Source organism: Monodelphis domestica, chromosome 1, assembly GCF_027887165.1.
Source record: "Monodelphis domestica isolate mMonDom1 chromosome 1, mMonDom1.pri, whole genome shotgun sequence".
Classification (NCBI taxonomy): domain Eukaryota; kingdom Metazoa; phylum Chordata; class Mammalia; order Didelphimorphia; family Didelphidae; genus Monodelphis; species Monodelphis domestica.
This window is the reverse complement of record NC_077227.1, coordinates 203,378,802-203,402,605: the sequence shown is the minus strand read 5'-3', so window position 1 is coordinate 203,402,605 and position 23,804 is coordinate 203,378,802. Positions and strand designations below refer to the sequence as shown.

The window sequence follows — 23,804 nt, the reverse complement described above, 5'->3', positions numbered from 1 at the left end:
CTTCAGAGTATAGAGTGATTATCACTTCATTATTTCTAGAAGCTATATATTTCACTTACTACAGCTCAAAGTGAAATTAGCTTTTTTGTTCACCTTCCCACACTGCAGATTCATATTGAACTTGTAATCTGCTATACAACTAGATTTTTTAAATAATAAATTAATTTTCTTCCAGTTTAATTGTCACTACAATTAAAAAATATTTGCTTTTCTGATATTTTGCAATCCATGTTCTCTCCCTCCCCCTTTTCCCTCCTCCCCAAGAAGGCAGGTAATATGATATAGATTGTACATATTTTCATGTTTGTCATGTTGTGAGAGAAAACATATATTGCTTATATTAGAGAAAAATTCATGGAGGAAATAAAGTAAAAAATGATATATTTCAATCTGTATTAGATTCAGTTGGTTCTTTCTATGGTGGCGAATATCCTTTTTTTTTTTCTTGCCTTGATAGTTCACAGTTGATCATCATATCTTGTTACTGTGTACAATGTTCTTATTTTGCTCCTTTGCATCACTTTATATGTCTTTGTGGGCTTTTTCAAAATGATCGTCTTGTTTGTCATTTCTTATGTCATAGTCGTATTCCATTACAAGCATATACCACAATTTATTCAGCCATTCCCCAATTGATGGACATCTTTTCAGTTTCTAGTTCTTTGTCAGCACAAAAAGAGCTGCTGTAAGCATTTTTGTAACTGAAATTTCTTTTTTCCTTATCTTTAATCTTTGGGATACAGACCTAGAAGTGATGTTTTAACAAATCTTCTTGCATCTAGCCATACCTCCATTAAAAAAATTTTTTTAAACCCTTACCTTTTGTCTTAGAATCAATACTGTGTATTGGTTCCAAGTGGTAAGGGCTGGGCAATGGGAGTTAAGTGACTTGCCCAGCATCACACAGCTAGGAAGTGTCTAAGTCATATTTGAACCTAGAACCCATCTCTAGGCCTGGCTCCAATTCTACTGAGTCACCCAGATGCTCCCCTCCATTTTTTTAAACTTCCAACTTGTGAAGCTAATTTTTTTGAATCATTAAATTTCATTTTATTAGATTCAACCCAACATCCTAGACTGTTGAGAACTTTTTGGCTCTGATATGCAGTGTTAGCTATCACTGATGGATTTTGTATTCTGCAGATTTGATACTCATTCCCTCTGTGCTTTTGTCCAAATCCTGATAAAAATATAAAACACCCAAGGCTCAAGCACAGATTTTTCAGGTACTCCATTCCTCCTTCTAAGTTGATGTTGAACTATTTCAGAATATTGTTAAGGAAAAATATTTTTTAATTAATTTATTTATTTTTAAATATTTTCCATGGTTACATGATTCATGCTCTCTACCTTCCCTCTTTCTTCCCCCCTCCTGGAGCTGATAAGCAATTCCACTGGGTTATACATGTATTATCACTTGATACCTATTTCCATATTATTCATTTTTGTACTAATCTTTTGAATCCAAAACCCAAATCATATACACATATAATCATATACACATATATCATCTTATATCATATATCATCTTTTTCTTCTGCTTTTCTACTCCCACAGTTCTTTCTTTTGATGTGTATAGCATTCTTTCTCAGAAGTCCCTTGGGATTGTCCGGGATCATCACATTGCGACTAGTAGCAAAGTCAAACATTTGATTGTTCCACAACATTTCATTATTGTGCAATGCTCTCCTGGTTCTGCTCGTTTCACTCTACATTCGTTTATGGAGGACTTTCCAGTTCATATAGAAATCAAGCAGTTCCATCATTCCTTAAGAAAAATCTTTTTGTATTTTAAACGCAAGTCTGCCAGAAACAATTCATCGTTATTCTATATCCACGAACAGGAGTCTTGTAACCAGGGAAAATTATTCTAAATCATCTAATTAAATAAAATAAAAAAATATGGAGTTCTCTATGATTTACTTTAATACAGCAAATGCAGTAAGACAATAAGATGACAACAAATCATTCTATTGTTACAGTACACCAAATGACATAATAGGGTTGAGACCATTGCTTTGAATTGGGGTGCAGAAAACAATGTAGTGGGTGGAGACAAAACCCTGTCTTCAAACATACTTGAGTCTATTGCCAGCCCTTTAATCTCCTGAACATTAGTCAGAAGTCTATGAAGATTAACAAAGCTATCTAGGATCAAAGTAGTTTACTTTAAAGGCATTTGGAATTTTATTCAGCTGTCCAGTAGAGAGTCTACTCTTAGTTATAGAACACATATTTCGAATCCATATACTGATTCTTTTTTTTAACCCTTACATTCCATCTTAGAATCAATACTAAGTACAGAGATACTTTCCTCATTGCCATTTTCCCTGTCGAGGTTTCAGTAGATGGAGGATCATCATAAGAAATTAAATGGAAATTTTGTGTGAGGTTTTGTGGTAGTTGTAGATGGCAAGTAAAGGCCAGCAGACACAAAAAAAAGTTTAGGCACTCAGAAATGTATTAAATATATGTATACTATTGTATCATATCAACATATTTTATCTTTTAATTCCATAAGTAAATCCAATTTATTTTTAAAAGTTAAAATAAATAAAAGTTAAAGTTTGTGGAGGACATCTAGGTGACTCAGTGGGTTGAGAGCCAAGCCTAGAGACAGGAGGTCTTAGGTTCAAATCTGACCTCAGACATTTCCTAGCTGTGTGACCCTGGCCAAGTCATTTAACCCCCATTGCTTAGCCCTTACCGATCTTCTGCCTTAGAACCAATACACAGTATTATTTCTAAGATGGAAGGTAAGGATTTAAAAAAAATTCCCTTGGACTTGTTATTTCTTACAACGCAGTAAAACAAACCCAAGGGGAACTCAAAAGCAGAGGATGTTTATATTACCACATATATATCTATATCATTTACATATTTTGGTCCCATTGGAGAATCTCAGCTTGTTGGGCAATCTCATTTATTAATAAGATCAGGAGAATTTTCATGTGCTTTTGTGTTCTGAAAGTGGCAATACTACTGGTGTGGCCCTTTGTACCATCTGGAGGTTTTGCTTTTGCTTGCATTAGCTTTTGCTTGACTACTGAAGGAAGGGATTCCTTGTTGCTGAGGCTCTAGATCAGCGTTGGTGAAGTATTGGCATGTGTGCCCAGCTGACAAAAGGGGAACTGCTCCATTTCCCCTCTTCTCAGCACAGGAAGACATTTTTTGCATGTCCCTCCCCTCTATCCAGCCACCCAAAGCAAGTACTTCCTCCCTCCTCTCTCTAGGGTAATGGCAGGAGGAGGGGGTGGGGAGAGCATACAGATAGCTTGAATTTGCTCTCTGGGCACTTGAACTCAAAACCCGCCAACTGCCCTAGATGATGAAGGCCTTTATGTACATTCCAAGTTGAAACTACAATGTTGATGTGTAGGATGATCCCAGAAAAACCAGGAAAGATCTCCATGAACTGATGCAGAGTGAAGTAAGCAGAACCAAAAGAACCCTGTACATCATAACAGCAATATTGTGCAATGATCAAGTGTGAAAAACTTAGCTAATCTGGTCAAGACAATGATCCAAGACAATTCCTAAGAACTTATGACAAAGGAATGCCTCCAGAGAAAAAACTGATGGAGACTGAATGCAGACCACAGCATATTATTTTTAATTTTACTTGTGTGTTTTTAGTTTTGGATTTTGGTTTTGAATATTCTCTTACAACATGACCAGTATGGAAATATGTTTTTCAAGATCATACATGAGTAACCCAGATCAAATTGCTTCATTTCAGGAAAGGGGGAGGGGAGAAAGGGAGACATTTTGGATATTATAATTTCAAAAAAATGTATAATTTAATTGCTGAAAATAATTAAAGCAATTTTTAAATTTTCTAGTGCTAGTATTTATTGACTACCATGCAGAAGGGCTATCTTTCCTTTTTTCTTTCTTTTTTTTAAAAAACCCTTACCTTCCATCTTGGAGCCAATGACTCCAAGGCAGAAGAGTGGTAAGGGTTAGGCAATGGGGGGGTGAAGTGACTTGCCCAGGGTCACACAGCTGGGAAGTGTCTGAGGCCAGATTTGAATCTAGGACCTCCTGTCTCTAGGCCTAGCTCTCAATACACTGAGTCATCCAACTGCCCCCAGAAGGGCTATCTTTCTATTCACATCAAACTTTTTTTTTTTAATGTCTGCTGACCTGATTTGGGGAGTTGAACTTCTTGTAAATATTTATTTCTGTTAAGGGAAAAGACAGGCTAACAGAGAAGACCCTCCCATCCAAATACAGGAGCAAGGGAGATAGCCACTGACTCAATTGGGAAAATATAATGCTAAATTAAAAAAAGAAAGAAACTGCAGGGTTGGTTTTTTCACAAAAATATCCAATGAAACCTTGCTTTCATTTCTTAGGTAGTCAGATCTATTCAAATTGTATTGATTAGACAGTTATAGTCTTAGAAGAATAAGAGTACTGGGAAGCAACAGATTATTAAAGGGTGATTTCAAAATCCCTAGCATAGCATTTACAGTGATCTAACTTCTTTTCCCAGTGTAAGACTTTGGAATAAGACAGCAATTCTATTTCTAGGAACCAAGACTAGTTCTATCACCACCCAAAATGCAGTAACATCGTTACAGATCAATGTAGTCATCATTGGAAACAATACATCAATCAGTATGACATTTTGTATACCAGGATACTCAGCAGATACAGTATTACAGCCACTAAGGTAGGAAGTAGCAGGCAAAGGTTTGTTGTTTGGTTTTAGTCACGTTTGACTCTTCTGACCCCATTTGGGGTTTGCTTGGCAAGGATTCTGGAGTGTTTTTGCCATTTCTTTCTCCAGCTTATTTTACAGATGAGCATACTGAGGGTGAAGTGACTTGCTCAGGGTCATACAACTAGCCTCTGAGGTCAGATTTAAACTCAGGAAGATGAGTCTTCCTGATTTTAGGCAGGGCACCCTATTTGCTGGGACACCTGGCTACCTTAGGAACAGCAATGGATTGTTCAACTTCCAAGGTCCTTCCTAAGTGGCACTCTTCGGAAATAAATTATAGTCATTTGTTTTGGCTGTAGTGGTGTATGCTACCATAAGGTACCTTAGTGGCTATAGTACTATATCTACTAAGTATCCTGGGCCACATAGCTTCCCTGGAGTCAGGAAAACCCGAGTTCAAATTAAGCCTTAGATATTTCTACCTGTGTGACTCTGGACAAGCCACTTAACCTCTGTTTGCCTCAGTTTCCTCATCAGTAAAATGGGGATAATAATAGCACCTATCTCCCAGGGGCATTGTGAGAATCAAATGAGATAATTGTAAACTGTTTAGTGTAGTGACTAGTACATAGTATAAATATTATACTGTAAATGTTAGCTATTATTATTAATTATTAATAATACACAGAATTCTCATATAAATGTTAGCTATTATTAGAGGAAGTAGATACAGCAATATTATTTGTTTTTCATCCTTACCTTCAGTCTTAGAATTGTATCAGTTCTTTACTTTTTTTTAAACCCTTACCTTCTGTCTTAGAACCAATATTGGGTATTGGTTCTAAGGCAGAAGAAGGACTAGGTAATGGGGGTTAAGTGACTTGCCCAGGGTCACATAGCTAGGAAGTGTCTGAGGCCAGATTTGAACCTAGGACCTCCCATCTTTGGACCTGACTCTCAATGCACTGAGCCACCTAGTTGCCCCCCAAAGTATCAGTTCTAAAGCAGAATGGTGGGGGCTAGGCAATTGGGGTTAAATGACTTGCCCAGGATCACACAGGTAGATAGTGTCTGAGGTCATATTTGAACCTGAGTCTTTCTGACTCTAGGCCTGACTCTCTATCCCCTGAGCTATTTAGCTGAATAGCTATCAGAGAAAAGTTTTAACCAATCTTTTTTTTTTCCCCAATCAAGTTGTTTGGGTTGCAGCAACACTAATAAGCATCAATTTCCCCTTTTGTTCAATAATATTATTTCACCAGCTGGAGCAAAATAAGGATCATTTTAGGGTCGAAAAAAACAAGGCCTTATAGTTAGGCTAATAAATGCCATAATTGTTAAGTTTGAGGGGTTAAAAAAATAAGCCACAGATCTCAGTTGTGGAGATTGCTTCATTTTAGATCTTTTTAAAATCCTGGTCATTCCCAGGATGCCCTTGGACTATACTTCTGAAAAATCCCTCTGCACAGGCTTCATGAAGTCTACAAAACAATAGCACCAACATGAATTTTCCTTTGTAACTCACTGTCCTCCTGAATCTATCTCACATTCATGTTTACATTTGAGAGAGGTCTCCATAGTTCTTCACATGTGGAATGTTTCACATCTCTTTCCCATGCCCTACAACTCTGGTTCTCATCACCTCCCCCTTCTGATTGATATCTCTGCCTCAACTTTCTCCCTGCACCAATCCACCTTCCTATGAACTCTCAAGCTGGTCTTCCTAAAGCCCAAGTCTGACCATGCCACCCTCTCCACTGTCAATAAATTTCAGTGGTTCCCTACTGCATCCAGGATCAAATAGAAAATCTTCTGTTGACTTTTAGAATTCCATAACTGGGCCCTCTCCTACCTTTCCAGTCTTATAACTTTCTCCCTTTTCTCTTGTCATCTAGAAACTGGCCTCTTTGTTGTTCCTCAAACAAGACCACTCCATGCATTTTATTTTTGAAAATAGTAAAGTTTTATTGAGATGTTATATTTTGATATTACATTTTTAGGTTACTCCTGCTTCATGAGAGGCCTTGTATAACAAATGTAAAACAATTACGTAAATTTGAAAATATAGTAACCTCACCTGTGTAAAAGAGAATTCTTTACTCTATTGTCTATCCTATGTTAACACTAATTTAAGTACCCCTACTTAGTACCCCACTAGACCAAAGACAGGATTAACTCTCCCTTATCTACTTTTGAATTGAATCAACAAAAGATTAAACACCCTACTTAGAATTAGGTGAGAAGCTAGCAAGTTACTTAGAGAATTCACACCCTTAGAAATTCAATCAAATCAGTAAACTGTGAAACTTTTTGATGAGAACTTAACCTTCAGAAGGGGAGAAGTTGATCCTACAAACACTGCCCCCTGGGCAGTTCTAGACAATTTGGAAACTGTGATTAGCCCCTGTGAATAGGGTAAGGGACAAGAAGTCACCATAAAAAGCAACCCCCTGAACTCTCAGGGCAGATTATCTTTGAGAAGATAGTCTGAAGAGATTGTCTTCTGGAGATAGTCTTAGATAGTCTTTGAGGGAGCTTCACTGGAAACTATGGCTTGGATCATGGGCTTGGAGCTTGGCTTCTACTTGGACTCTGACTCTTGGATTACTTCATTGTGTGAGTAAAAGACTGACCCCTTTCTAGCTTCTGGAGAGACTAGCTTCCATCTTGGAGGAGGCTACATGGTTGCTCACTATCAGCCTTCCTGGTTGAAAGCTGATTCATCTTTGCTTGGATTAAGCAGACCTGGAGCAAAACATTTAGATTGATAGGATAGATAACTTCTCTATTTCCCCTCACATTTCTCTTCTTTATTGTTTCCTCTCTAAATATTTGTAAATAAATTTCTGACTCAAGATATCATAAATACTGGCAACCACATAATTTCATATAATTATTGTTCAACCATTAATTTTAACCTTTACACCTAAAAATGCATTTCACATCAGTAGCCCCACATCTCATTAAATTTTTTTATTTTAATAACAAATTTCCACATGTATTTTCTGAAGTTCTATAATTCCAATTGTCTCCCTCTCTTCTTCCCTACCTCCTCCCAGAGCTGGCAAGCAATTCAATCTGGGTTATACATGTATTATCATACAAAATATGCTTCCATATTATTCATTTTTGTAAAATAATAATCTTATAAAACCCAAATCCTAAAACATAAATCCAAATAAACAATTGAAAAATCATATGCTTTCATATATATTCTGATTTCTACAGTTCTTTCCCTAGAAGTAGAGAGCATTCTTTTCATAAATCTCTTAGAATTGTCCTGGATCTTTGTATTGTAAATCTTTTGCAGTTGATCATTCCATAATATTGCTGTTACTATGTACAATGTTTTCTTGGTTCTGCTTATTTCACTCTGCATCTGTCTATGAAGATCTTTCTGAAGTTATCTTGCTCATTATTCCTTATAGCATGGTAGTATTCCATTACCATTATGTACCACAATTTGTTCAGCCATTCCCCAGTTGAGGAAAATCTCTAGTTTCCAATTCTTTGCCCATCAAAGGGAGCAGCTATAAATATTTTTTGTATAAATAGGTCCTTTCCCAATATATATTTTTTTTATTTGGGGGGGATACAGATCTAGTAATGGTATTAGTGGATGAAAGGATGTGCAATTTTATAGCCCTTTGGGCATAATTCCAAATTGTCTTCCAGCATGATTGGATAGGTTCACAACTCTACCAGCAATGTATTAATGTCCCAATTTTTCCACATTCCCTCCAATATTTATCATTTCCCTTTACTTTCATTTTGGCCAATCTGATAAGTGTGAGATAGTACCTCAGAGTTGTTTTAATTTGCATTTCTCTAATCAAGAGGGTTTTAGAACATTTGTTCATATGATTATTGATAACTTTGATTTCTTTTTCTGAAAACTGCTTATTCCATTTCTTTTGACTATTTATCAATTGGGGAATGATTTGTATTCTTTTAAATTTGATTTAGTTCTTTATATATTTGAGAGATGAGACCTTAATAAGAGAGATATGTTAAAGTTTCCCCCTACTTTGCTGTTTGTCTTCTAATATTGGTTGCATTGTCTTTGTATAAAACCTTTTAAATTTCATATGATCAAAATTATTCATTTTACATCTTATAATGTTCTCTCTCTATTGTTTGGGCATAAATTCATCCCTTCTCCATAAATCTGAAAGGTAAACAATTTATGTTACCCTAATTTACTCATGATATCACCCTTTATGACTAAAACATATACCCATTTTGATATAATCTTGGTATAAGGTGTGAGATATTAATCTGTGTCAAATTTTTGCCAAACTCTTTTCTAATTTTTCCAGTAGTTTTTGTCAAATGGTGAGTTCTTATTCCCAAACTTGAGATCTTTGGGTTTATGAAACACTAACTTGCTGAGGTCATTTACCCTAATCTATTCTATTGATCCACTCTTCTATTTCATAGCCAATACCAGATTATTTTGATGTGTACCGCTTCATTCTTCACTTGATGGGCATCTTTTTAGTTATCAGTTGTTGTTTTTTTTTGTCACTACAAAAAGAGTTGCTACAAATAATTTTGAACATTATTATTTTATTCATGGATATAGGCCCAACAGGAGTATAGATATGCAAAAAGATATGCACTGTTTATGACTTTTTGTGTATAATTCCAAATTGCTTTTTAGAATGGTTGTACCCATTCACAGGTCCATTACTATGACATTATTGTGCCAGTCTTCCCACAGACCTTCCAACATTTATCATTTGAATTTCTTGTCATTCATTAATTTTCACTGGTTATCCTCTATGCCTGGAATTCTCTCCTTCCTCATCTCTGCTTTTTGGCTTCTTTGCCTTTCTTCAAGTTTCAGTTAAAATTCATCTTCTGCCAGAAACCTTTCCAATCTACCTTAAAACTAATGCCTTTCCTCTAGGTTTTTTGGATCTGCAATTTATTATGTGTACTTATATAAAAAGATATTATATATGTGCAAATATATCCTTTTTTGTATAGAGATGTTTGCATATTGCCTCCACCATTCAACTCTGAGTTCCTGGAGAGCAGAGATTGGTTTTTCCCTGTCTTCAGCTAGCACTTAGCATGGTGTTTGGTACATTCTTGCTTGTTCACTCACATCTTTTTGAGATGATATCTGAAAGCAAATGGCAGTGGTTGGAAATTATCCAATCACTTACATCCATTAAAACAAATTTAACTGTCTCAAAGAATCTGAGTAGACTTCTGCAATGGGCTTGGAATTTCTATGGAACAGAAATTTATCACATCATCAATATGGGATCTGCAAATTGGTAGGGGTTCTAAATTACCCAATGGCCAATATCCATTAATATAAATTTAATTGCCTTAAAGAATAGTCATCTGAATAGACTCTGGCAGTGGGATTTGAATTTCTATGGAATAATCACCAAATTTATTACTTAAATAAAGAACAAAATCCATTTTACATTTTGATTATGTTCCAATTATTCCCAGCTCTTTCAAACTTTTACTGTTTTCAAATTATGCTTTCTGATAGCAATTCCAACTTCCCACCATCTGCTCTACTGTTTGTCCAAAGCAAATTAACTCTTTCACAAATTGAATACCCAAGACAATCATTAACCAGAAGAGCTCTGAATATTGCAGAATATAGATGTCACAGGGGACAGAGTACTCGACTTGAAGTATATCACAGGGGATAGAGAACTAGACTTGAAGTCAGAAAGACTTGAGTGGGTGACCCTGGATAAATCACTTAATCATTCTATACCTCAATTTCCTCATCTGTAAAGCAAGAATAATAATACAACCTATATCCCAGGATTGTTGTGAGAATTAAACAAGAATAATATTTTAAAAATTTAACTTTTAAAAACTGTATTTTCAGTTCCAAGTTGTTTCCCTCCATTTACTCCTTCCCCACTTATTGAAAAGTCAAGAAATAAGATTTACATATGAAGTCATACAAAACATATTTTCACATTAGCTGTATTGAGATTATATTTTTAAAGCATTTCAAAAAACTTACAGCATTTTATAAATGCTAGCTATCATTATTCCAGAAAAAGATCTCTACTAGCAGTGATTTTAATTCATAAATAAATCAGCATTCAGAACAAAAGGGATTTAATTTCTTAATGTTATAAAAGCATCTCACTTAATACCATTCCCAAAATCAATGGCACTTTTATATAATAATTTCCAGAATCACAATACACAAAAAGAATTAACACAGCACTAACATAAAACAGACTTGTAACATAAGCATGAAATAAGACTTATTGTTGGTCTCATAATTAAGTTGAATGTATGTCCAAATCATACAGAAATGCCATTTCAACAATCTACCCATTTTGGCATTCATTACTCATTCTATTCAGAAACCAGTATGAGGTAGGTATCATATTGGCTCTCACCTCTACAAACCTGTAGCAGCAGCTGTTATTATTCAGAGCCCAAAGCAAAATAATAATTGCTTCTAATTAATTATCAAAACTCAATATAAATCCAAATTTTCAACTATTCAATTTTAAAGGTTGTTACATAATTCCAGCTATTTTCTCAAATCTACAGGCATACTAGAATAATTGCCTCAACTACTTGATCAAAATCCAATCTAAATTCAGATTTTAAATGACTCAATTTTAAAGGTTTCTATGTGATTTAAGGTACTTCTCCAACTCCACAAGAATACCAGTATTTCTGGTTAAGCTTGGAAATTACAAGAAATCTCAAAAGTAATTGAAACTCTTTGAGAAGAAAACAAGCATTTCTTTTTCCTTAAAAACAAAAACAAACAAACAAAAAACCAAAACAAAACACAATAATCTTTACCTTCCATCTTAGAACCAATTCTAAGGCAGAAAGATGGTGAGGGGAAGGAAGTTGGAGTTAAGCAACTCCCCCAGGTTCATACAACTAAGAACTGTCAGAGGTAACATTTGAACCCAGGACTTCCCATCCCTAAATCTGGCTCTCAATTCACTGAGCGACCTCCCAAGACCAGCATTTCTCCAAGTGACATCTATAGGCAAGACAATTTCTCTTGCTATACACTTTCTAAAAATTTCCTTAAACTTTCTGCCAGAAATACTTTCATATTTTCTAAAATCTTGAGCTTTTTTCTGCTTCCTCTTACCCCCCCCCCCAATAAATTGGCTCTTGCTGGAAATTCTGATAAGTGTTTGGGAATGAGACATTGAAGTCATTCACCAAGATTCTAGAGGAGTATACCACTGTATACAGAACTGAATTTTAAACATTTTCTATTTTCCTAAGCATTTTTGTAAATTTATCTTACTTAACTTCCAAACAAATTGTGTATTTTAATTCCTTTTAGATAATTTTGTTTTCTATTGTGGTATATAATGGTGATGGAATTACTTTTGTGCTTTAAGGAATGATAAACAGGATGATTTCAGCAAGAGCTGCAAAGACCTACGTGAACTGATGCAAAGTGAAATAAGCAAAACCAGAACAGTGTACACAGTAATAGCAATATTGTAGAATGATCAAATGTGATAGCCTTAGCTACTCTGAGCAATACAAAGATCCAGGGCAATTCTGAGGGACTTCAGACAAAGAATGTTCTTCACCTCCAGAGAAAGAACTGGTGGAGTCAGAATGCAGATGAAAACAAACGATTTATTACTTGTTTGTTTGGGTATATGTTTAGGGGCTTGGTTTTATAATCATTTACAAAAATGAATAATATGGGCATATGTTTTGTGTGGTAATGCATATACAACCCAGATTGCATTGCTTGTCAATCCCTGAGGAGGGGAGTAAAGAGGGAAGGGAGACAACATGAATCAATAACTTTGGATAACTTATGTGTAAATTTGTTATTAAAATAAATATAACACTTAAAAAAGAGATAATTTTGATTCTAATTTCTGGGCAATTAAATTCTGCCAAATCATTCAGAAGCCTGGAGTGGTATTTTTTCTCAAGGTATTTTACTCCTTTTTTTTTCTGATAACTTCTTTTTTCTAAATTGAAGAGAAAAGATGACAGGACAATACCTTCAGAGCCAAATTCTTTTTTTAAAAAAATATTTTATTTGATCATTTCCAAGCATTATTCATTAGAGACAAAGATCATTTTCTTTTCCTCCCCCCCCCCCCCCAGCCAACGCATGATTCCACTGGGTATCACCTGTGTTCTTGATTCAAACCCATTGCCATGTTGTTAGTATTTGCATTAGAGTGTTCATTTAGAGTCTCTCCTCTGTCATGTCCCCTCAACCCCTGTAGTCAAGCAGTTGCTTTTCCTTGGTGTTTCTACTCCCACAGTTTGTCCTCTGCTTGTGGATAGTGTTTTTTCTCCTAGATCCCTGCAGATTGTTCAGGGACATTACACCACCACTAATGGAGAAGTCCATTACGTTCGATTATACCACAGTGTATCAGTCTCTGTGTACAATGTTCTCCTGGTTCTGCTCCTCTCGCTCTGCATCACTTCCTGGAGGTTGTTCCAGTCTCCATGGAATTCCTCCACTTTATTGTTCCTTTTTGCACAATAGTATTCTATCACCAACGGATACCACAATTTGTTCAGCCATTCCCCAATTGAAGGGCATCACCTCATTTTCCAATTTTTGGCCACCACAAAGAGCGCAGCTATGAATATTCTTGTACAGGTCTTTTCCCTTATTATCTCTTTGGGGTACAAACCCAGCAGTGCTATGGCTGGATCAAAGGGCAGACATTCTTTTATTGCCCTTTGGGCATAGTTCCAAATTGCCCTCCAGAATGGTTGGATCAGTTCACAACTCCATCAGCAATGCATTAATGTCCCTATTTTGTCACATCCCCTCCAGCATTCATTACTTTCCATAGCTGTCATGTTGACCAATCTGCTAGGTGTGAGGTGATACCTCAGAGTTGTTTTGATTTGCATCTCTCTGATTATAAGAGATTCAGAAGACTTTTTCATGTGCTTATTAATAGTTTTGATTTCTTTGGCTGAGAACTGCCTGTTCATGTCCCTTGCCCATTTATCAATTGGAGAATGGCTTGATTTTTTGTACAATTGATTTAGCTCTTTATAAATTTGAGTAATTAAACCTTTGTCAGAGGTTTTTATGAAGATTTTTTCCCAATTTGTTGTTTCCCTTCTGATCGGAGCCAAATTCTTACAGCACAAATGACTTAAAAAAACAAACAAGGGGGTAGCTGGGTTGCTCAGTGGATTGAGAGTCAGGCCTAGAGACAGGAGGTCCTAGGTTCAAATCTAGGCCTCAGACACTTCCCAGCTGTGTCACCCTGGGCAAGTCACTTGACCCTCATTGCCTAGCCCTTACCACTCTTCTGCCTTGGAGCCAATACACAGTATTGACCCCAAGACAAAAGGTAAGGGTTTTTACAAACAAACAAAACAAAAATTCAGTCTCTTTCCTTCTGTCTTAACATCAATTCTAAAAGAGAAGAGCAGCAAGGCCTAGGCAATTAAAATTTTTTGTTTTAAATCAGCATCAGTTCAATTGTGAGCAGCTATTGAGTAATGGTTGTGTGACTCCAGGCAAGTCACTTAACCACTATTGCCAAACCCTTATGGCTCATCTTACTATACTTAGTATCAATTTTAAGACAGAAGGTAAGGTTTAAAAAAAAAAGGAAAAAATCCAATTCTGTAACATGCTTTAGTCTTCTTTCTGTGTCTGCATTGTCATCTTTGCAAAGGTTATTTCCTATGCCTAGAATGGACTCCTTCTCTCACGTGACCTGTAAGAATCCCTGACTTCCTTCAAAGATCATCTTATGTCTCTCTTCTCCCCACTTCCAGAATGGGTTGGATTTATCTTTGTTTTCTTTGCTCATGCTATTTCATGTTTATTTCCCCCCAAAAGAAAATAAGCTCCTCGAAGGCAGGAACTATTTGATCTGGGTATCCTTACTGTCTTGCAGTGCCCAGGCTCATTGCAGATGCTTAATAAATGTTTGTTGAATGACTGAATGGGAATGGCAGCTATTATACTAAAAGATTAGGGAAAGCTAATTTGACTAATTAGCTCAGCTACTCAAGCATAGTGCTATTAGGAGCAACATCCAAGTTCTGACTATTCCTGTCCTACTATGGGTTACTGAACTTTGCATAGAGAAAAACTTCATTTCGTGGCTTACAGTTTCATTTATGACTTTCACTGTTTCACAGATATTCTTGTTCATCAAGAGGGAACATCAATATGAATAATTTAGCTGGCCAATTCACTTCTGGGGCGCCTCATTATGATTTAGAGCTGACCCGGGGTTCTTAGAGATTATACCAGAGGAATGCAAGCAGGTTTTACTAAGCCAGAAAGGCTTTAAGAAAATTGTTGTTATCTTTTGTGATTGTTGTGGTCATCATTCAGTCATTTTCAGTTGTGCCCAACTCTTCATGATCTCTTTTAGGGTTTTGTTGGCAAAGATGATAGAGAGGTTTACTATTGCCTTCTTGAGCTCATTTTACAGAAGAGTAACTTAAGGCAAACAAGGTCAAGTAGCTTCCTAGGGTCACACAACTAGTGTCTGAGGCCAGATTTGAACTCAAGGACATGAGTCTTCCTGACTCCAGGTCTAGCCCTCTATCCACGTCAGCACCTAGCTGCCCTTTTTATTTTTACATTGCCTCAATTTCCTCTCTTCATTCCTTCCTGGGTTCCTTTCCAGACAGTCAAACTGTATAACAACAATAAATTTAAGAAACCAAGAAAAAGAGGAAAATTTAAAATATTGTGAATACCAATCAATAAACCAAAGAAGTCTAAAAATATATGCGACATTTCACCCTCATGGGCCTTCTGCCTCTGCAGGAGAATTGGAGGAAGGCAGTATCTTCTTAGATTTCTTCTTTAGGACCATGCTTGTTCTATGTAAACTAGAGAAGGCTATTTTGATTTATATTTTTCTCATTAGTAATTAGTGCATTTTTTCACATAATTGCTATTAGTTTGCAATTCCCTTGAAAACTGTTTGTTCATATCCTTTGCACACTTATCTATTGAAAAATGATTTTTGATGACATTTCATCAATACTAAAGAGGTCAGATGTCTTAGGTAAATATACGTCATGTATCCTGGATATCGAACCCCTGCCTAAGAAGTCTGATAGATTTTTTTCTATTTTTTGACCTTTAAAAAAAACCCAACAATTTTAAGAGGGCAGCTGAGTGACTCAGTGGATTGAGAGCCAGACCTAGAGACAGGAGGGCCTAGGTTCAAATATTTTCCAGTTGTGTGACCCTGGGCAAGTCACCTAATCAGCATTGCTTAGCTCTTACACTTCTGCCTTGGAACCAATATGCAATATTGATTCTAAGATGGAAGGTAAAGGTTTAAAAAAACAAACAAGAAAAATAAAACTTTGGTAATCTATCATACTACTAAGAAAAATATAAAGTCAGAAGTTTGTGTTTTGAAAATGTGTTACATTGTTCCAGAAATTAGAAAAAGTATCAAAATGGCCAATTTTACTTTTTAGCACCTCTGAATACTGGAGGTATTAAAGAATCATGATAAAGCAACAATTCTGGATGTCAAATTATGAGGAATAAAGCATGAGACTCATGTAACAGTTGGTCTTTTCTGGATTTTTTCCTGACATTTCATGGAAGTCATGATTAGTGGAGAGAATGTATAAGGCACATTTCTATGTTAAAAAAAAATTCAGAAGGCTATACCATTTCAAGGAAGTTAAAGTGACAGCTCAAAGGTACTGAGTGCACAGTATGTGGTCTTATTGTCACCTCACATAATGCAGCTTCCATGTCTAATGTCATCCCCAAAGCAAGAACTTGCTATAGTATTGGCGGTCTAGTTCTCTAAACACAGCGTACCTTAGGGCCCCGGCATCCATGAGGGACATGTTCCAAGAACTACTTCAGATGGCTGAAACCCTGGATATAAACAAACACCTGCTGATTTTATGTTTAACGTGGCTTTCTTGTACACACATATGCATAATAGAGTTTAATTGATAAGTTAAACACACAGTGAGACATTACCAACATTAAATTCAGTAAAAATTCAGTAATTATAGATTGTTATACAGTAGTATGCTCTCTTGGGTGTATGGGTGTCCAAGGAGGACTAATATCTCTGGTGTGAGGGCTTGCTGAGCCCTTTTCAGGGTTGATCATCCACCTGTGGGGTCCAGCTGGCACTCAGTTCTCATTTGTGGCTCAAAGAAAGCAGCCACACCCAGGTAAAACATCCTGGCAGATGGGCTAAACCAGGTTGAGGGTAACCAACAGGCCTCAAGTCCATTGGTGAATACGAGGGAGTGTCCACCCCAAGCATGGGGAAACTTTCTAAGAGAGCAATGGGTGGATGAGAACAATTTGTTCCGATGGCCATGAAGGTAACTAAAACAGATGCTGTGGAGGGCTTAGAGCTTGGTCAGTATCAGTGGCCAAGGTCATCCACTACCTCCTGGGCCATCACCAGCCATCTTGGTTTTTGTCTTACCAATGGACTTCCATGACTCTGAAGGAAAGACTGAGGCTGACAATTTTGTGCAACTCTGTCTCAAGTAAATCCATTTTGTTTTCTCTGTGTGGTTAACTTTGTGTAAGTGAATCATTGGATACTGAATCAGCAGATACAGTGGCCTTGCGGTATTTAAATAGTTTCTTCAGCTTGGTAAGTTGACTTAAAATTTGTTCCAGTACATTTGTGGTCCACTGATTCACTTTGTGGCGTTGCTAAGCATTATTGCCAATTACACTTTCTATGGACTCATGCTGTTCACTTCACTAACCGTAAAAGAATTTTCCTTGGAAACCTCATAATTATCCATCTCCCTTCTAGATGTTCTGTCCAGGCAAGTACTATTCAAATACTGACCTTCTTAACTTAGATGTATTAATTTTGTTTGTGTAGAAGTGGGAAGGCTTTTAGTTCAAGACCAGTGACAGATTGTATGTCCAGATCAACCTAGCCAAGTTTAGGGGGATTCATTATCAGGTTCACCATAGCCTGATTGTTTTGTGATTAACAACTCTATTTTTTTAATTGAAAAATTTTATTCAATTAATTAATTTAGAATATTTTCCCATGGTTACATGATTCATGTTCTTTCCCTCCCCTCCACACACACAATTCCACTGGGTTTTACATGTATCATTGATCAAGACCTATTTCCCTATTATTGATAATTACGCCAGGGTGATCACTTAGAGTCTATGTCCTCACTCATATCCCCATCGACTCATCTGATCAAGCAGTTGTTTTTCTTCTGTGTTTCTATTCCCACAGTTCTTCCTCTGAATGTGGATGGTGTTCTTTCTCATAAGTCCCTCAGAATTGTCCTGGGTCACTGCATTGCTGCTAGTAGAGAAGTCCATTACATTCGATTGTGCCACGTGTATCAGTCTCTGTGTATAATGTTCTCCTGGTTCTGCTCCTTTCACTCTGCATCAATTCCTGGAGGTTGTTCCAGTCTCCATGGAATTCCTCCAGTACATTATTCCTTTGAGCACAATAGTAATCCATTACCAACATATACCACAATTTGTTCAACCATTCCCCAATTGAAGGGCATCCCCACATTTTCCAATTTTTGCCACCACAAAGAGTATGGCTATAAATATTTTTGTATAAGTCTTTCCTCCTATGATCTCTTTGGGGATACAAATCCAGAAATACTATGGCTGGATCAAAGGGCAGACAGTCTTTTAGCACCCTTTGGGCATAATTCCAAATTGCCCTCCAGAATAGTTGGATCAATTCACAACTCCACCAGCAATGAATTAATGTCTAGCCTTTGCCACATCACCTCCAGCATTCATTACTTTCCTGTGTTGTCATTTTAGCCAATCTGCTAGGTGTGAGGTGATACCTCAGAATTGTTTTGATTTGCATTTCTCTAATTATGAGATTTAGAACACTTTTTCATGTGCTTATTGATATTTTTTATTTCTTTATCTAAAAATTGCCTATTCATGTCCCTTGCCCATTTATCAATTGGGGAATGGCTTGCTTTTTTGTACAATTGATTTATCTGCTTATAAATTTGAGTAATTAGTCCTTTGTCAGAATTAACAACTTTTTAAAAAAGTTTTATCAATTCCTTTTTTTCTTTTTTTAAATACCCTTACCTTCCATCTTAGAATTAATACTGTGTTCCAAGACAGAAGAGCATGAAGAGTTAGGCAATGGGGATTGAGTGACTTGACCAGGTTCACACAGCTAGGAACTGTCTGAGGTCAAATTTGAACCCAGGACGTCCCATCCCTGGACCTGGTCCTCTATACACTAAGCCACCTAACTAACTCCTTTTGATTTCTTGTTATACTTCTTCATTTTCCAGTTGATAAATGATCAAAAGATATAAACAGGCAGTTCTCAGATGTAGAAATTAAAACTCTTGGTAGTCATATAAAAATATTCTAAATCATTATTGATTAGAGAAATGCAAATTAAAATAAGTGAGGTTCCACCTTCCACCTATCATATTGGCTAATATGCCCAAGAGGAAAATGATAAATGTTGGATGGGATGTGGTAAAATTGGGACCCTAATATACTGTTGGTAGAACTGTGAACTGATTCAGTGTTGAACCACAACCAAGAGACCATAAAATTATACATTACTTTTGACCTAGCCATACCACTCCTGGGTCTATGATATCCCAAAGAGATCAAAGAGAGGAGGATACTTGTACAAAAATATTTTTAGCAGTTTTTATTTCATCTTTTTGTAGTGATGAAGAATTGGAAACTAAGAAGATATCCATCAATTGGGGAATGACTGAACAAGTAATAGTATATGGTTGTAATGGAATACTATTGTACTATAAGAAATGGTTAACAGGATCAGTACAGAAAAACATATAAATTGATGCAAAGTGAAGTGAGCAGAACCAGGAGAACACTGTATACGGCAACAGTAATAATGTATGATAATCAACCATGAGCAACTTAGCTATTATCAGCAAAGCAAGTTTCCAAGATAATTCCAGGGACTCATGATCAAAAATGCTATCAGCCAAAAAAGGAACTGTTGGAGTCTGATTGCCGATCAAAGCACACCATCTTTTGCTTTATTTTCTTCATGTGTTTTTATTACATGTGTGATATGTCTTCTGTCACAACATAAGAAATGTGGAAATATGTATTACTTGACAGCACTAGTATAATCTATATGAGACTATTTACTACCTTGGGGAGGGAAGGAAGGAGGGAGGGAAGGACAGGATCTGAATCACAAAACATCAGATAACAATTGTCAAAAATTGTTTATACATATGATTTTTAAAAATTTTAATGTACAAAATGATATATTCCTTCCTGCATCATATATATCTTGAATCCTCCCTTATAGCAAAAACAACAAAGCAGTCTCATCAAGTAAAATATGTGACATCACCATGCATCACCTCCCAGATCTTTATAGAAAGGAAATATACTTCAACTGACTGGAAACTATTTACTGTTTGAAATGGAGAAGGTGAACTGAGGGGAACCTGTTTCTTCAGCAATGACTGCTGTTCTCTGGCTGGCTATAATTAGAGAGGGCTGCCTACAGGGACCTGAGGCTGCTTATTTAATGGAGGTAGAAACAAGAAATGCTGGGGGACAGGGATGCCACCATACAGGGACACTGGTATTCAGGGGACTACTTATAAGGGACTCTTCTGGGATTTGCTCTGGGGTTTCTGCCTATTGATCCCTACTGATTGCTGATGGAGCAATATTTCCTAACCCCCTTCCTCCCTTACTCCCTCCCTTAATCAACCTCTCCCTTTTGCCTCCCTCACCTCCCAGATCTTCTTGAAGCCTTTGGCTCCTTCCCTCTCCCTCCTGAGTTGAACTATAATGATACTCTAGTTTTTTTCTCAGTCAAAGGGTTTATTGGGATAACAGGATGGGAAACTGAGATAAGAGGGATGAGGAATTTCCCTAATCTAAATGAGATAAAATTGAGGGTTTGGGGAGTCACAAGTGTGACTCTTAGACAGTTAGAAAGATGGAGGACAATAGCAGTTCAAAAATCTTCTTCTTCACAAATCAGCCAGATCTCTCAGCTTAACCCCAGAAAGAAACAAAGTTCAAAGTCTCTCCTTTTCTCCTGGCCAGCTCAACTCTCTTTTAGACCACCAACTCAAAAGCTTCTCCTGCTTCCACTGCTCCAAGCCAGAGAGAACAGAGACCAAATCGCCAAAAGCTAAGTTTTTCTTCTCAGTGTCAATTTCCACTGCTCAGTCAGAGAAAACAAAAAACAAACAAACAAAAAAATAAAACCAGCCTCAAAAAAGTCTTTCAGCCAGCTTCAAACCTCCAGGGAGAGAGAGTGTATCTCCCAGTCAGAGACCAAGTCCAAAAGCCAAGTCAGCCCCCTCAGGGTCCTTTCAGCCAGCTTCAAACCTCCAAGGAAAGAGTGTTTCCCAGTCAGAGACAAAGTCCAAAAAAAACCCTCCCCCCTGTCAGCTCAAACTGCCAACAACCAGGGACATTCCGTTGGAATCTTGTCTTGACAGACATCTAGAGCTAGATCTCCAGCCCTGCATCTTGGTCCACAAGTCCTGCAAAATCTCTCTCTCTCATGTCTCTGTCACAATCATCAGGCCAAACCAACATTGATCATTGCAATAAAAAAAACCCATCTCCAGGAGGGTAGAGGATATAATCTGTTAATGGAAGGAAGAACCACTTCAATGAAGTCACAAATCCTTGCAGTATTGAAGCATTCACCAATGCACTCATTGGACAAACTTTATTAGATGCCTATTAAGTGCAAGGTACTCTTCTAGTTGCTGGAGGGTAAGAAGGAAGACACAGTAAAACATATTTCTTGCCCTCAATAATTTATATTTTCTTAGGAGAAATATTGTAATGAAAATAACTGTAATTTTGTAAGGGATAGTCTTAGAGAGTTTTCTTTAGTTATATAAAAATAAGAAAAGATTTTACATAAATAAAATAAATGGAGTTAAAATAAAAGGAAAGGTTGGGGGGAAATCTTTGCACAAACATCACTGATGAGGATTTGATATATAAATTTACACACAGTTTACCTAAAACAATGAGACTAAAAGCTATTCTCCAATTGGTAAGTGGACAAAGGATATAAATAATTCTCAAAAGAAGTGAAAACTATAGAAAGCCACCTTAAAATTGCTAATAATCAGAAAAAAAAATTAAAACAATTCAGGCATCTCTTTGTACCTTTCAAACTGGAAATATGATAAAAGGCAGAAAACTTCAATGTTTTCAAGGATACCAAAAAAGTTAGAGATGCCTGCTGCTAGAACCTGGAATTAATCCAACTATTTTAGGAAACAGTTTGTTATCATGAAAGAAAAGTTACAAAATTGTTCACATCCATTGACCCATCAATCTCACAACTTATTGGTAAGAAAAAAGATCTCTTTGTGCAAAGATATTTGATTCAATTTGTAATAGAAAAAAATGGAAACAAACTGTGTATTCAACAAAAATTAAACAAATTGTGGTAGAATAATGTAATGTAATGTTGTGGCACCTTAGGAAATGACAAATATGAAGAATTCTGAGAAACTCCAGAAGATATAAAGCCTGGATAGTGATTTACACAATAACATAAACAAAGACAATGTTGAAAGACTTCAGAACTCTGATTAATGCACTTTCCAAGAAGTGATGGACAATGGAAAAAGCATGAGGCAATCATTTTCAGGTAAGACCAATGTGTTAGTTTTACTTGAAAATAAAGTTCTGGTGTGTGATGACAGGAATCCTTGGTAAATAACAGTGATGGGGTTTTTTTTTATAAGAGTATCAATGAATCATTTTTATTTTCTTTATTTTCCTTTCTTTCATGAAATATTTCTCAATTGCATATAACAATAATTTAAAAAATTCTTTTGAGTTCTGAATTCTCTCCTTCCCTTCTGTCTCTGCTCCCTCTTTGATATTGGTTATGAGTGTTAAATTACTCAAAATATACTTCCATATTAGCCACATTGCAAAAGAAAAAATAAACAAAATAAAGCTATAAAAACAAAGTGAAAAAAGTACACTTCAATCTGCATTCAGAGTTCATCAGTTCTCTCTCTGGAGGTGGATAGGATCTTGCTGGGAGCCATCAAAGACCATGGTCCACGTGGAAACCGAGGACTGCAAAGCAGCCCTCCAGGAAGGATGGAAACATCCACTAAAATCCCCCTAAGTGACTTTCATTATTAACATCCCCTTATTATTGGAATTGCCATGATTATTATTCTTACTTAGCCCCAGGAGAAATAGATGGAAGCAACATGCTTGCAGGGTTAATACAGATATCCCACTGTGCCCCCTAGGATATTACCAGGAGAACCCACTTACAAAATTAAACATAAGGATTCTTATATACCCACTTAGATAGGACCCTCTTTTCCAGGCATAAAAACTTCTGGCAAATCTGTGCTCTGAATTCCCTAACCTATATCTGGGTCATGTTGATTCTACCCTCTGATCCTGCACTTAGCAACAATGTTTCATTGACTATCTCCCTAGGCTTCCTGTCTGTTGTTAGGTTCCATGGAAACATGTATGTTGTAGATGTGTGATCATAAGGGTATAAAATAAAGCCAGGCCTCAGCCAAAGTGGAGCAGTTTATCCTGTGAAACCTGTGCTGCAGGTTGAATGTGAAAGCTGTGTCCCATCCATCATTTCACCGACACTGTCCCACCTCCAAGACCCTATCCCACCCCACAGCAGGATCTTTCATCATGGGTCCTTTGGAACTGTCTTGGATTATTGTCTTGATCAGTGTAGCCAAGTCTTTCATGGTTGATTATTGTTACAATATTGCTGTTACTGTGTACAATGTTCTGGTCCTCCTCACTTCACTTTGATTGAGTTCATATAAGTCTTCCCAGGTTTTTCTAAAACCATCCTGCTTGTCATTCCTTATAGCAACAGTATTTCATCACAATCATTTACCACAACCTGTTTAGCCATTCCCTAGTTGATGGGTTTTCTCCCAGTTTCCAGTTCTTTGCAACCACAAAAAAGAGCAGCTATAAATATTTTTGTTTAAATAGGTCCTTTTCCCTTTTCTTTGATTTCTTTGGGATATAGACCCAGTAGTGATATCATTGGGTCAAAGGGTATGCACAGTTTTGTAGCCCTTTGGGCATAGTTCTAAATTGCTCTCCAGAATGTTTAGACTAGTTCACCAACAGTGCACCAGTGTCCCTATTTTCCCACAA

The 23,804-nt window shown here is 36.7% G+C and overlaps 1 protein-coding gene across 3 annotated transcripts in view; it reads left to right on the top strand.

The window, feature by feature from the left end:
• The window catches only part of PPP1R14D (protein phosphatase 1 regulatory inhibitor subunit 14D), a 61,373-nt gene that overhangs the window by 1,735 nt on the left and 35,834 nt on the right, over positions 1–23,804 (top strand). For all 3 annotated transcript variants that reach the window (XM_056810281.1, XM_056810280.1, XM_056810282.1), the window contains exon 2: positions 22,119–22,287. The gene's annotated coding sequence lies outside the window, so the exon portion shown is untranslated. The remainder of the gene's footprint in view (positions 1–22,118; positions 22,288–23,804) is intronic.